Raw genomic sequence first — 12,841 nt, forward strand, 5'->3', positions numbered from 1 at the left:
TCTACATATATGTATAGAGCTGCACAAGGAAGACTTCACAGAAGAACTGCAATTTGCGCTAAGTCTTGAAGGCAAGTAGGAGACAAAGAAAGGAGAACCAGCATTCTAAACATGTGTTCATGAAGCAATCACTTCTACTTGCTCTTAAATAATTTTAATCCATAGGACTGTGTTTCCTGTAAGATGACGCTACATTACTAATGGCAACTGGAATTGTGTATTGATACAACCAACAAGGCCTATATTTCTTTCCACATTATGTTCAGAAGTGGGACTTAATATTTGTAGAGCTTGTTACTTCAAAATTAGTCTTAAATTCATGTTTTTTCCTACTACTTGTTCAAATTCACCATATTGCTGGTTGTCCTCTGCCAGAATAACACTGTGGCTTTCCATAATCCTTAACTATTCACTATTTAGTAACTCCAAAACTCAAAAATAAATGGGCACAGGTTGAAATATTCAGAACAGAAGGAGTAGAAACGTAACATTCAAAGTTCATCACGATGCTGGTAGGGTTTTCATGCTGCATGCTATCTGAGATGATTACACCTTCTCTTACAATGTTCTATGGCCAGGCTCCAGGTTACCTCATTAAAATATAAACTCTTGAAAGTAAAATGAAAGAAACTCAGGATGGTGCCTACAACACAGCAGTTGATAGAAAATTTTCTAAAACAATACAGTCCAGTAATTTGAAGATTGTAACGCACATAGCTGCAGATTAACCGTAAAAATACAGTATATGCTTCTGGGAGGATAAACTGGTCCAATCACTCTGGGAGACAAGACTGATATTCAGAGTTTTGAAAACGTACACACCCTGAGCAAATTCATTTCTGGAAATTTACACTAAAGAAAAAAATTAATGTACAGGGATATATGGTTAGGGATATTCAGTGCAGCACAGTTTTATAATAATGAAAAATTAACAGTAGTCTAAATGTTCAACAGTAAGAAATATAAATAAATGCAACAGAACATTATAAATTCAACTGAAATTACAAAACTCTACATGTACTGACAAAGAAAGATGTTCAAGACAAATTATTAAGAAAAGCGAGTAACATTACCTGCATTATGCATCGCTGCACTACGTAATACAGTAGCCACTACCTACACAGAGATATTTAAATTTGAATCTGATTAATTAAATTTAATTTTAAATTAGTTATATTTAAATGAAATTTAAATTTCAGTTCGTCAGTCACACGAACCACATTTCAACTGCTCAACAGTCACATGCAGCCAGTGGCTACCATATTGCAGAGAGCAGATACAGACCGTCGCCATCATCAGGGGAGTCGCTGTTTTGCTGCTTTTAACCTCCTTCCTCACCCTTCATTTAAAAAAGGGATTATTCAGACTGGCACTAAAATAGTTCTGAGATTTTTTTTCCCCCTATCCAAATGTGAAAATTATCTGAAGACTCTGACCTCATATAGAGAAGTAGAGCTGTCATTTTTTTTTAATTCAATGTAAGATGAATTCTTCACTTAAGCTTTCTTAAAATGAAGCATTACATAGAAAAGTGAAAAATTATCAGTAGACACAGTGGTCAGCTAAAGTCTGAGTTTCCTCTCTAAAAATAAGTGACAGCATACCTCTGTATCATTCCCTCTAGCTGTGCCTCCAGGGCAGCAAATAATTTTTATCACGGATCTTTTACAGCAAGGCAACAGTTTCCATGGAAACCACAGGGCAAACATCCATTACTGCTGCCTAGGACTTTATAAGCACACCGAAACCGAGGGAATCGCTTACTTTCAATTATTAATATTTTAAAATTGAGCAGTAGTCAGCTACTTTAATTCTGGTTTTGTTGTGTGTGTCTCTATGAACAAATCAATAGATGAGGAACAAATCAAGAAAATTCTGTGCCCCTCTAGCAACAAAATGAGTCTACAGAAATCAGGAGGGGGAAAAAAAACCCCAGAAAGGTATTAAACCAGTATACATGCCAGCCAATGTCATCTCATACAAGACAGCAAATCAGAACAGAAATCAGTGCAGAACTTAGGTAAGAAAGAAGAAATTCCCTTGCACTAGCTCAGGAGAGCATATAAATTTATCTAGGTCAAAATGCTGACTACTCAGGAAAAAAAGACAGTCATAACAACTGAGAAAGTGGCCACTCACCTCTCTCAACAGAGTGTTCTCTTTTTCCTTCTGCTCCAAAGGGCTTTTGAGGTGGTGGACATGCATCTCTGCCTCTGCCAGTCTCCTTGTTCTCTCATGGTCCTCCTCAGTAGCCTTAGCAGAAAGCCCCTTGCTCTGCAACATCTCCAGAAGCTTCTTGTGGATTCGTCCCGAGCGTTCAGGGTTTGCTTCTGAGTCTCAATCCGCAGCTCCATCTCCTCCAGAGTCTTTCGAAGGAGGAACAGCTCCTTGGCCTGCCGCTCATGCTCAGTGTGCAGCCTCTGAAAGTTCTCCTCCGTCAGCTCTGCCACGCAAGGCTCACCAGTCCTACTGTTACTATCCTGTTCAAACAGCTGGTTCAGGTCCCTCTGGATCCGCAATTCATCCTGGAGAGCCTGGACTGTCATTTGCATGTGCTGGTATAAAGACAAAAAAGAAAACCCAAATGAGCTTTCCTCCTCAAGTAGCAGAAACAAAGCAGACTACGGGGAATGAGAAAGCAGCTACCACAGCTCTCAGAACCCTGCATTTAGCAAATGAGGATTCACATTATTCTGTTTTACACTGTCTTTAAAACTGATTGAGATAATCTGTAAAATGTCAGTAATTTAATTTGTGTTTATTACCAACAGGAAACAAGGTCAGTCTGGCAGCTCCTCACTTTGCTTGACTAAATAAAGACACTGTTCAAGATTAGCAGAAGGTATTACACGGAACTGAAGGTGAGGAGTGGGGAAAGGCAGGGGAAACCTATAGGAATACGGACACATCATACAAAAAATTTCACCAAAAAACACAAAGGATGGCAAAATACAAAATGACTTTTAAGTGCTTTACAATTAAGTTAGCACATTAAATAATAAACATATGAGTGCATGCCAGAATGTGCTTAGCACTCCTTATGTGTTAATTCATTTAATCCTCACTATAACACATGTACTATTATTTGAATTTTATTGATGATGACACCAGGCACACAGAGACTTAAATAACTCACCCCAAGATCACACAGTAAGTGACAGAGCTGGCATTCGAATTAAAGCAATTCTCGCAGCCCACTGAAGCTAGTACCCAAAGGTAATTAGATAACTTGAAGCTTTAAAAACAAAAAACAAAACACAAAAAACTGAGGCTGTGTGTGCTATTTATACAGAAGAAGATAACAATATAAGTGAGTAATTTGAGTAATTAAATGAAAATGTTAGTGCAGATAAGCTAGTAAAATGTTCCAGAGGGTATATCTTTAGCCTGTATCCCTAACGAAGGTATATGAACCTTTAATCTGAATGGATAAATTCTAGAACATTATACAGAGAACCTAAAAGGAAGTTACATCAAGAATCATGTTTTTAGAAATGAAGAAGCAACAATAGAAAATCACCCTTTGTATTCAAGGTATTCAAGGTCTGGCAGTGTGCCGCAGTGGAAGGAAACTAACCCACAATCAGAAGACAGGAGTTTTAGTTCCAGCTCTCACACTAAAGAGCAACCTAATTTGGAACACATTGCCATCTTTCTGGGTTTCAGATTCCTCATATTTAAAGTGAGGCTATAAATGCCTGCACCATCTTTTCACAGAGCTAATAATATCATTGAAATCTTTGTGGCATATATGTTAAAACAGACATTGTTTAAAATTTTTGGCAAACTGCAAAACAGCAGTAAATATCTCAAGGAAACGATCTGGCAAGTGTACAAAGACGCTCACTGTTGTTTACACCAGCGACAAAATTAGAAACAACCTAAATGGATATTAATAGGTGATGAGTTAAGTAAATGAGAAATGTCCACCCAGTTTAATACTATGCATCAATTTTTTTAAATGTAGATTTATATTTACTGATAAAAACTACAGTTACAACATATTAAGAGTAAAAAAAGGAGATTAACCAAGATGGCGGAGTAGAAGGACGTGCTCTCACTCCCTCTTGCGAGAGCACCAGAATCACAACTGGCTGCTGGACAATCATTGACAGGAAGACCCTGGACTTCACCAAGGAGGATACCCCACGTCCAAGGACAGAGGAGAAGCCACAGTGAGACGGCAGGAGGGGCGCAATCAGAGTAAAATCAAATCCCATAACTGCTGGGTGGGTGACTCACAGACTGGCGAACACTTATACCACAGAAGTCCACCCACTGGAGTGAAGGTTCTGAGCCCCACGTCAGGCTTCCCAACCTGGGGGTCCGGCAACGGGAGGAGGAATTCCTAGAGAATCAGACTTTGAAGTCTAGTGGGAATTGATTGCAGGACTGTGACAGGACTGGGAGAAACAGAGACCCCACTCTTGGAGGGTACACACAAAGTAATGTGTGCATCGGGACCCAGGGGAAGGAGCAGTGACCCTGGGGGAGACTGAACCAGACGTACCTGCTGGTGTTGGGGGGTCTCCTGCAGAGGCAAGTGGTGGCTCTGTTTCACCGTGGGGATAAGGACACTGGCAGCAGAGGTCCTGGGAAGTTCTCCTTGGCGTGAGCCCTCCCAGAGTCTGCCATTAACCCCACCAAAGAGCACGGGTAGGCTCCAGTGTTGGGTTGCCTCAGGCAAAACAACCAACAGGGAGGGAACCCAGCCCCACCCATCAACAGTCAAGTGGATTAAGGTTTTACTGAGCTCTGACCGCCACAGCAACAGGGAGGGAACCCAGCCCCACCCATCAACAGTCAAGTGGATTAAGGTTTTACTGAGCTCTGACCCCCACAGCAACAGTCAGCTCTACCCACCACCAGAGCCTCCCATCAAGCCTCTTAGATAGCCTCAACCACCAGAGGGCAGACAACAGAAGCAAGAAAAACTACAATCCTGCAGCCTGTGGACCAAAAACCACAGTTACAGAAAGACAGAAAAGATGAAAAGGCAGAGGGCTATGTACCAGATGAAGGAACAAGAAAAAACCCCAGAAAAACAACTAAATGAAGTGGAGATAGGCAACCTTCCAGAAAAAGAATTCAGAATAATGATAGTGAAGATGATCCAGGACCTCGGAGTAAGAATGGAGGCAAAGATTGAGAAGATGCAAGAAATCATTAACAAAGACCTAGAAGAATTAAAGAACAAACAAACAGAGATGACCAATACAATAACTGAAATAAAAACTACACTAGAAGGAATCAATAGCAGAATAACTGAGGCAGAAGAACGGATAAGTGACCTGGAAGACAGAATGGTGGAATTCACTGCTGCGGAACAGACTAAAGAAAAAAGAATGAAAAGAAATGAAGACAGCCTAAGAGACCTCTGGGACAACATTAAACGCAACAACATTCGCATTATAGGGGTCCCAGAAGGAGAAGAGAGAGAGAAAGGACCAGAGAAAATATTTGAAGAGATTATAGTCGAAAACTTCCCTAACATGGGAAAGGAAATAGCCACCCAAGTCCAGGAAGCGCAGAGAGTCCCATACAGAATAAACCCAAGGAGAAACACGCCGAGACACATAGTAATCAAAGTGGCAAAAATTAAAGACAAAGAAAAATTACTGAAAGCAGCAAGGGAAAAACGACAAATAACATACAAGAGAACTCCCATAAGGTTAACAGCTGATTTCTCAGCAGAAACTCTGCAAGCCAGAAGGGAGTGGCATGATATACTTAAAGTGATGAAAGGGAAGAACCTACAGCCAAGATTACTCTACCCGGCAAGGATCTCATTCAGATTCCATGGAGAAATCAAAAGCTTTACAGACAAGCAAAAGCTAAGAGAATTCAGCACCACCAAACCAGCTCTACAACAAATGCTAAAGGAACTTCTCTAAGTGGGAAACACAAGAGAAGAAAAGGACCTACAAAAACAAACCCAAAACAATTAAGAAAATGGTCATAGGAACATACATATCGATAATTACCTTAAACGTGAATGGATTAAATGCCCCAACCAAAAGACATAGACTGGCTGAATGGATACAAAAACAAGACCCATATATATGCTGTCTACAAGAGACCCACTTCAGACCTAGGGACACATACAGACTGAAAGTGAGGGGATGGAAAAAGATATTCCATGCAAATGGAAATCAAAAGAAAGCTGGAGTAGCTATACTCATATCAGATAAAATAGACTTTAAAATAAAGAATGTTACAAGAGACAAGGAAGGACACTACCTAATGATCCAGGGATCAATCCAAGAAGAAGATATAACAATTATAAATATATATGCACCCAACATAGGAGCACCTCAATACATAAGGCAACTGCTAACAGCTATAAAAGAGGAAATCGACAGTAACACAATAATACTGGGGGACTTTAACACCTCACTTACACCAATGGACAGATCATCCAAAATGAAAATCAATAAGGAAACAGAAGCTTTAAATGACACAATAGACCAGATAGATTTAATTGATATATATAGGACATTCCATCCAAAAACGGCAGATTACACGTTCTTCTCAAGTGCGCACGGAACATTCTCCAGGATAGATCACATCTTGGGTCACAAATCAAGCCTCAGTAAATTTAAGAAAATTGAAATCATATCAAGCATCTTTTCTGACCACAACGCTATGAGATTAGAAATGAATTACAGGGAAAAAAACGTAAAAAAGACAAACACATGGAGGCTAAACAATACGTTACTAAATAACCAAGAGATCACTGAAGAAATCAAACAGGAAATCAAAAAATACCTAGAGACAAATGACAATGAAAACACGACGACCCAAAACCTATGGGATGCAGCAAAAGCGGTTCTAAGAGGGAAGTTTATAGCTATACAAGCCTACCTAAAGAAACAAGAAAAATCTCAAGTAAACAATCTAACCTTACACCTAAAGAAACTAGAGAAAGAAGAACAAACAAAACCCAAAGTTAGCAGAAGGAAAATCATAAAGATCAGAGCAGAAATAAATGAAATAGAAACAAAGAAAACAATAGCAAAGATCAATAAAACTAAAAGTTGGTTCTTTGAGAAGATAAACAAAATTGATAAGCCATTAGCCAGACTCATCAAGAAAAAGAGGGAGAGGACTCAAATCAATAAAATCAGAAATGAAAAAGGAGAAGTTACAACAGACACCGCAGAAATACAAAACATCCTAAGAGACTACTACAAGCAACTTTATGCCAATAAAATGGACCACCTGGAAGAAATGGACAAATTCTTAGAAAGGTATGACCTTCCAAGACTGAATCAGGAAGAAACAGAAAATATGAACAGACCAATCACAAGTAATGAAATTGAAACTGTGATTAAAAATCTTCCAACAAACAAAAGTCCAGGACCAGATGGCTTCACAGGTGAATTCTATCAAACATTTAGAGAAGAGCTAACACCCATCCTTCTCAAACTCTTCCAAAAAATTGCAGAGGAAGGAACACTCCCAAACTCATTCTATGAGGCCACCATCACCCTGATACCAAAACCAGACAAAGACACTACAAAACAAGAAAATTACAGACCGATATCACTGATGAATATAGATGCAAAAATCCTCAACAAAATACTAGCAAACAGAATCCAACAACACATTAAAAGGATCATACACCACGATCAAGTGGGATTTATCCCAGGGATGCAAGGATTCTTCAATATACGCAAATCAATCAATGTGATACAGCATATTAACAAACTGAAGAATAAAAACCATATGATCATCTCAATAGATGCAGAAAAAGCTTTTGACAAAATTCAACACCCATTTCTGATAAAAACTCTCCAGAAAATGGGCATAGAGGGAACCTACCTCAACATAATAAAGGCCATATATGACAAACCCACAGCAAACATCATTCTCAATGGTGAAAAACTGAAAGCATTTCCTCTAAGATCAGGAACGAGACAAGGATGTCCACTCTCACCACTATTATTCAACATAGTTCTGGAAGTCCTAGCCACGGCAATCAGAGAAGAAACAGAAATAAAAGGAATACAAATTGGAAAAGAAGAAGTAAAACTGTCACTGTTTGCGGATGACATGATACTATACATAGAGAATCCTAAAACTGCCACCAGAAAACTGCTAGAGCTAATTAATGAATATGGTAAAGTTGCAGGTTACAAAATTAATGCACAGAAATCTCTTGCATTCCTATACACTAATGATGAAAAATCTGAAAGAGAAATTATGGAAACACTCCCATTTACCATTGCAACAAAAAGAATGAAATACCTAGGAATAAACCTACCTAGGGAGACAAAAGACCTGTATGCAGAAAACTATAAGACACTGATGAAAGAAATTAAAGATGATACCAACAGATGGAGAGATATACCATGTTCTTGGATTGGAAGAATCAACATTGTGAAAATGACTATACTACCCAAAGCAATCTACAGATTCAATGCAATCCCTATCAAATTACCAATGGCATTTTTTACAGAGCTAGAACAAATCATCTTAAAATTTGTATGGAGACACAAAAGACCCCGAATAGCCAAAGCAGTCTTGAGGCAAAAAAATGGAGCTGGAGGAATCAGACTCCCTGACTTTAGACTATACTACAAAGCTACAGTAATCAAGACAATATGGTACTGGCACAAAAACAGAAACATAGATCAATGGAACAAGATAGAAAGCCCAGAGATTAACCCACGCACCTATGGTCAACTAATCTATGACAAAGGAGGCAAAGATATACAATGGAGAAAAGACAGTCTCTTCAATAAGTGGTGCTGGGAAAACTGGACAGCTACATGTAAAAGAATGAAATTAGAACACTCCCTAACACCATACACAAAAATAAACTCAAAATGGATTAGAGACCTAAATATAAGACTGGACACTATAAAACTCTTAGAGGAAAACATAGGAAGAACAGTCTTTGACATAAATCACAGCAAGATCTTTTTTGATCCACCTCCTAGAGGAATGGAAATAAAAACAAAAATAAACAAGTGGGACCTAATGAAACTTCAAAGCTTTTGCACAGCAAAGGAAACCATAAACAAGACGAAAAGACAACCCTCAGAATGGGAGAAAATATTTGCAAATGAATCAACGGACAAAGGATTAATCTCCAAAATATATAAACAGCTCATTCCGCTCAATATCAAAGAAACAAACACCCCAATCCAAAAATGGGCAGAAGACCTAAATAGACATTTCTCCAAAGAAGACATACAGACGGCCACGAAGCACATGAAAAGATGCTCAACATCACTAATTATTAGAGAAATGCAAATCAAAACTACAATGAGGTATCACCTCACTCCTGTTAGAATGGGCATCATCAGAAAATCTACAAACAACAAATGCTGGAGAGGGTGTGGAGAAAAGGGAACCCTTTTGCACTGTTGGTGGGAATGTAAATTGATACAGCCACTATGGAGAACAATATGGAGGTTCCTTAAAAAACTAAAAATAGAATTACCATATGATCCAGCAATCCCACTACTGGGCATATACCCAGAGAAAACCGTAATTCAAAAAGACACATGCACCCGAATGTTCATTGCAGCACTATTTACAATAGCCAGGTCATGGAAGCAACCTAAATGCCCATCAACAGACGAATGGATAAAGAAGTTGTGGTACATATATACAATGGAATATTACTCAGCCATAAAAAGGAACGAAATTGAGTCATTTGTTGAGACGTGGATGGATCTAGAGACTGTCATACAGAGTGAAGTAAGTCAGAAAGAGAAAAACAAATATCGTATATTAATGCATGTATGTGGAACCTAGAAAAATGGTACAGATGAGCCAGTTTGCAGGGCAGAAGTTGAGACACAGATGTAGAGAATGGACATATGGACACCAAGGGGGGAAAACTGCGGTGAGGTGGGGATGGTGGTGTGCTGAATTGGGCGATTGGGATTGACATGTATACACTGATGTGTATAAAACTGATGCCTAATAAGAACCTGCAGTATAAAAAAACAAACAAAACAACTAATACTAAACTTTCATTGGGTTATTTGTATGGAAATATGTTAATATAAATGTTTCAGACATTACATGAAATTTCTAAAAATCTTATATTTGTATTTGTATGGAAATATGTATGGAAATATGTTAATATAAATGTTTCAGACACTACAGGAAACTTCTAAAAATCTTATATGTTCTGGTATAATGTTATAAGTAATAATCCTAGTTATTACTTTAAAATGTATATCTCAGAAATAACTAATTTTCTTGTCAACTGCATTATTATGAACTTTCATCAAATCTTTAACCATGGTCATTTTTAAGTCTTTTGTCATTTACAGACAGTTCTGGGTGTACTCTGATGATTTTGCAAATATGTTCCTATAAAAGGGTGTCATCTTCAAGAAATTCATGGAAAAGACTCTGACAAGTACAGGTTTCTGGTAACTGACTGTACTGCTGAACTGAATGAATAAGCATTTTCAGAACTCTTAATGAAAAACTGATGAACTCATAAAAGTGCTAACAAAAGATCAAGATGAAAAAAAAAATTAATTACATGGGACTGAGTGAACTGATGAGGATGAGTATAATTTTTGTGACTTTCTGTCTGAATTTAAAAAAACAAAAATCCCACAAGGACTCAGAGGCAAAGAATATACAAATCAATTTTCACTGCAAAGTAAAGGAGCTGTTACAGTGGAGGATTACTGGACTGAATGTCAATATTATGACATAGTATGAGTGTGTTTCATGTTTGGTAATTGCAATCATTGTTGCATTTGTTGTGGTCATCCATGTACAATGCTTGGTGTCAGTCTATTTATCTCTTGTAAAAATAAAATACAGTGTGTGTGTGTGGAAAAAAAAAAAAAGAGAGAAAAAAAAAAGAGTAAAAAAAGCAGATATATAATAGCAAGTATAGGATGACTGCGATTCTAATTTTTAAAAAGTATAAACATGCAGAGAAAAGTCTAAAAGGATGCAAACAATTACCAGTGTCTGGGTATGGGTAGATTTTACATTTTTCTTCATACTTTTTTGTACTATCTAAATCCCCTACAGTAAGCAAGTAATCAATAAAAAGGGACATTTTTACCTTTAAAAATAAGAGAAAAGACTTCAGAGATGCCTGCTTGGCTGTGTTCAATTTGCTACCACTTTGGGTAAAAGGGAGGGAACAATAAATATTTACTATTTACTATAAATAAAAAATATCATAAGAAATAAAAATACTTCTGTAATGTTACACAAGTAATAATTAATGGTTATTTGGGGGAACAGAGGAAGGCAAGACGGGAGGAAGGGAGGAACGAACTGGAATCACTGGGGGACAACATGTAAGAAAACTTTATTATATTCCGCATAAAAATTTTTTTAACTGAGGTGTAACTGACATTGAAAAGTTTTTAATAATAGTTTTATTGAGACATAATTCACACATGCCATAAAGTTCACCAGTTTAAAGTGTGTAAGTCAGCAGTTTTCAGCATATTAAAAGTTATACATTGATCACTACTATGTAATTCTAGAACACTGCCATCACCCCTTAAGAGAAATCCCATATACATCTGCAGTCACTTCCCAGCCACTTCCCATCTTTCTCTCCTCCTAACCCTCCCTCCTCTTGAATTTGAACTAAATGTATGTACTACCCACCCAAAAATTAAATTTAAAAAAATGCCTAATGATATTTTTCAGCCTCAAAAAGGAAGGAAATGCTGACACACGCTGCCACATGGATGGACACTATGCCAAATGAAATAAGCCCGTCACAAAAGACAAATATTACACGAGTCCACTTACATGAGGTCCCTAGAGCAGTCTACCTCACAGAGACAGGAAGCACAAGAGTGGTTGCCAGAGGCTGGGGAGACGGGAGACGGGAGACAGGGAGTGACTGTTTGATGGGTGCAGAGATTCAGTTTTACAGGATGAAGAGTTGTGGAGATGGATGGTGGTGATGGCTGCACAACAGTTTGAATGTACCTTATGAACTGTACACCTGAAAATTGGTTAAGATGGTAAATTTAACATGGTGAATGTAAGCTGTATTTTACAACGATTTTAAACACTGGGGAAAAAATGCCTGCCATAGAATTCCAACGTGTTGATATTAAATAATTTACTTATAACTATTGATAAATATTTAGTTTGGTTCTCATTTTCCACTATTATAACAGGCACCTTCACATGTGTATCTCTGCACATTTATCCAAATTTTTCCTGGAGATAAATTCTGAAAGGTGGAATTCCTGGATCAGAGGGTATGCAGTTATGATTTTAATACACACAACAAATGATCTCTAAAAGGGTCTGTACAGATTTAAACTTCCACCAAACGATGTCTGAGCACTTTCCTATACCTTTGACAACTGGGTATTTTCTTTCTTCTCTTTCTTTTTTGGGCTTTCCTTTTATTACCAGTAAGACTGAATATCTATTCACATATCTACAGGCGCTTTGTATTCCTTCCTTTGTGACTCATCTGTTCTTGTTCTTTGCTCATTTTGTTTTGGGGACATTTAACCTTTCTCCTAAGCCACTTTAAGATCTTTTTATATTTGGAAAACAACCTTTTGCCTGCTGTGCATGTTACAAATATATTTCCAAATCTGTCATTTTTCTTTTAACATAGTTTATGGCAACTTAAATACAGAATTTTTTTAGTGCAAAGATAAGAACCTCTTCTTTTACAGTTTCTGGTTTTGGTATTATGCTTAGCAAGTAGTGAACTTTCAATTATGGCAGTCTTCAAACTCTCGAAAAGCACTGGCTTTTTCTTACGAAAAATAAATTTACAATAAAATTATCAGGTATTTGAATTCATGAATATGATTCTTTAAATAAATTTAACTACCCGCATCATGCTGTAAAGATTCTCAAC

The 12,841-nt window shown here is 37.6% G+C and overlaps 1 pseudogene; it reads right to left on the reverse strand.

The window, feature by feature from the left end:
* Nucleotides 1-12,841, reverse strand: part of LOC130707370 (ELKS/Rab6-interacting/CAST family member 1-like) — a 125,344-nt pseudogene that overhangs the window by 37,961 nt on the left and 74,542 nt on the right.

Source organism: Balaenoptera acutorostrata, chromosome 2, assembly GCF_949987535.1.
Source record: "Balaenoptera acutorostrata chromosome 2, mBalAcu1.1, whole genome shotgun sequence".
Lineage (NCBI taxonomy): Eukaryota > Metazoa > Chordata > Mammalia > Artiodactyla > Balaenopteridae > Balaenoptera > Balaenoptera acutorostrata.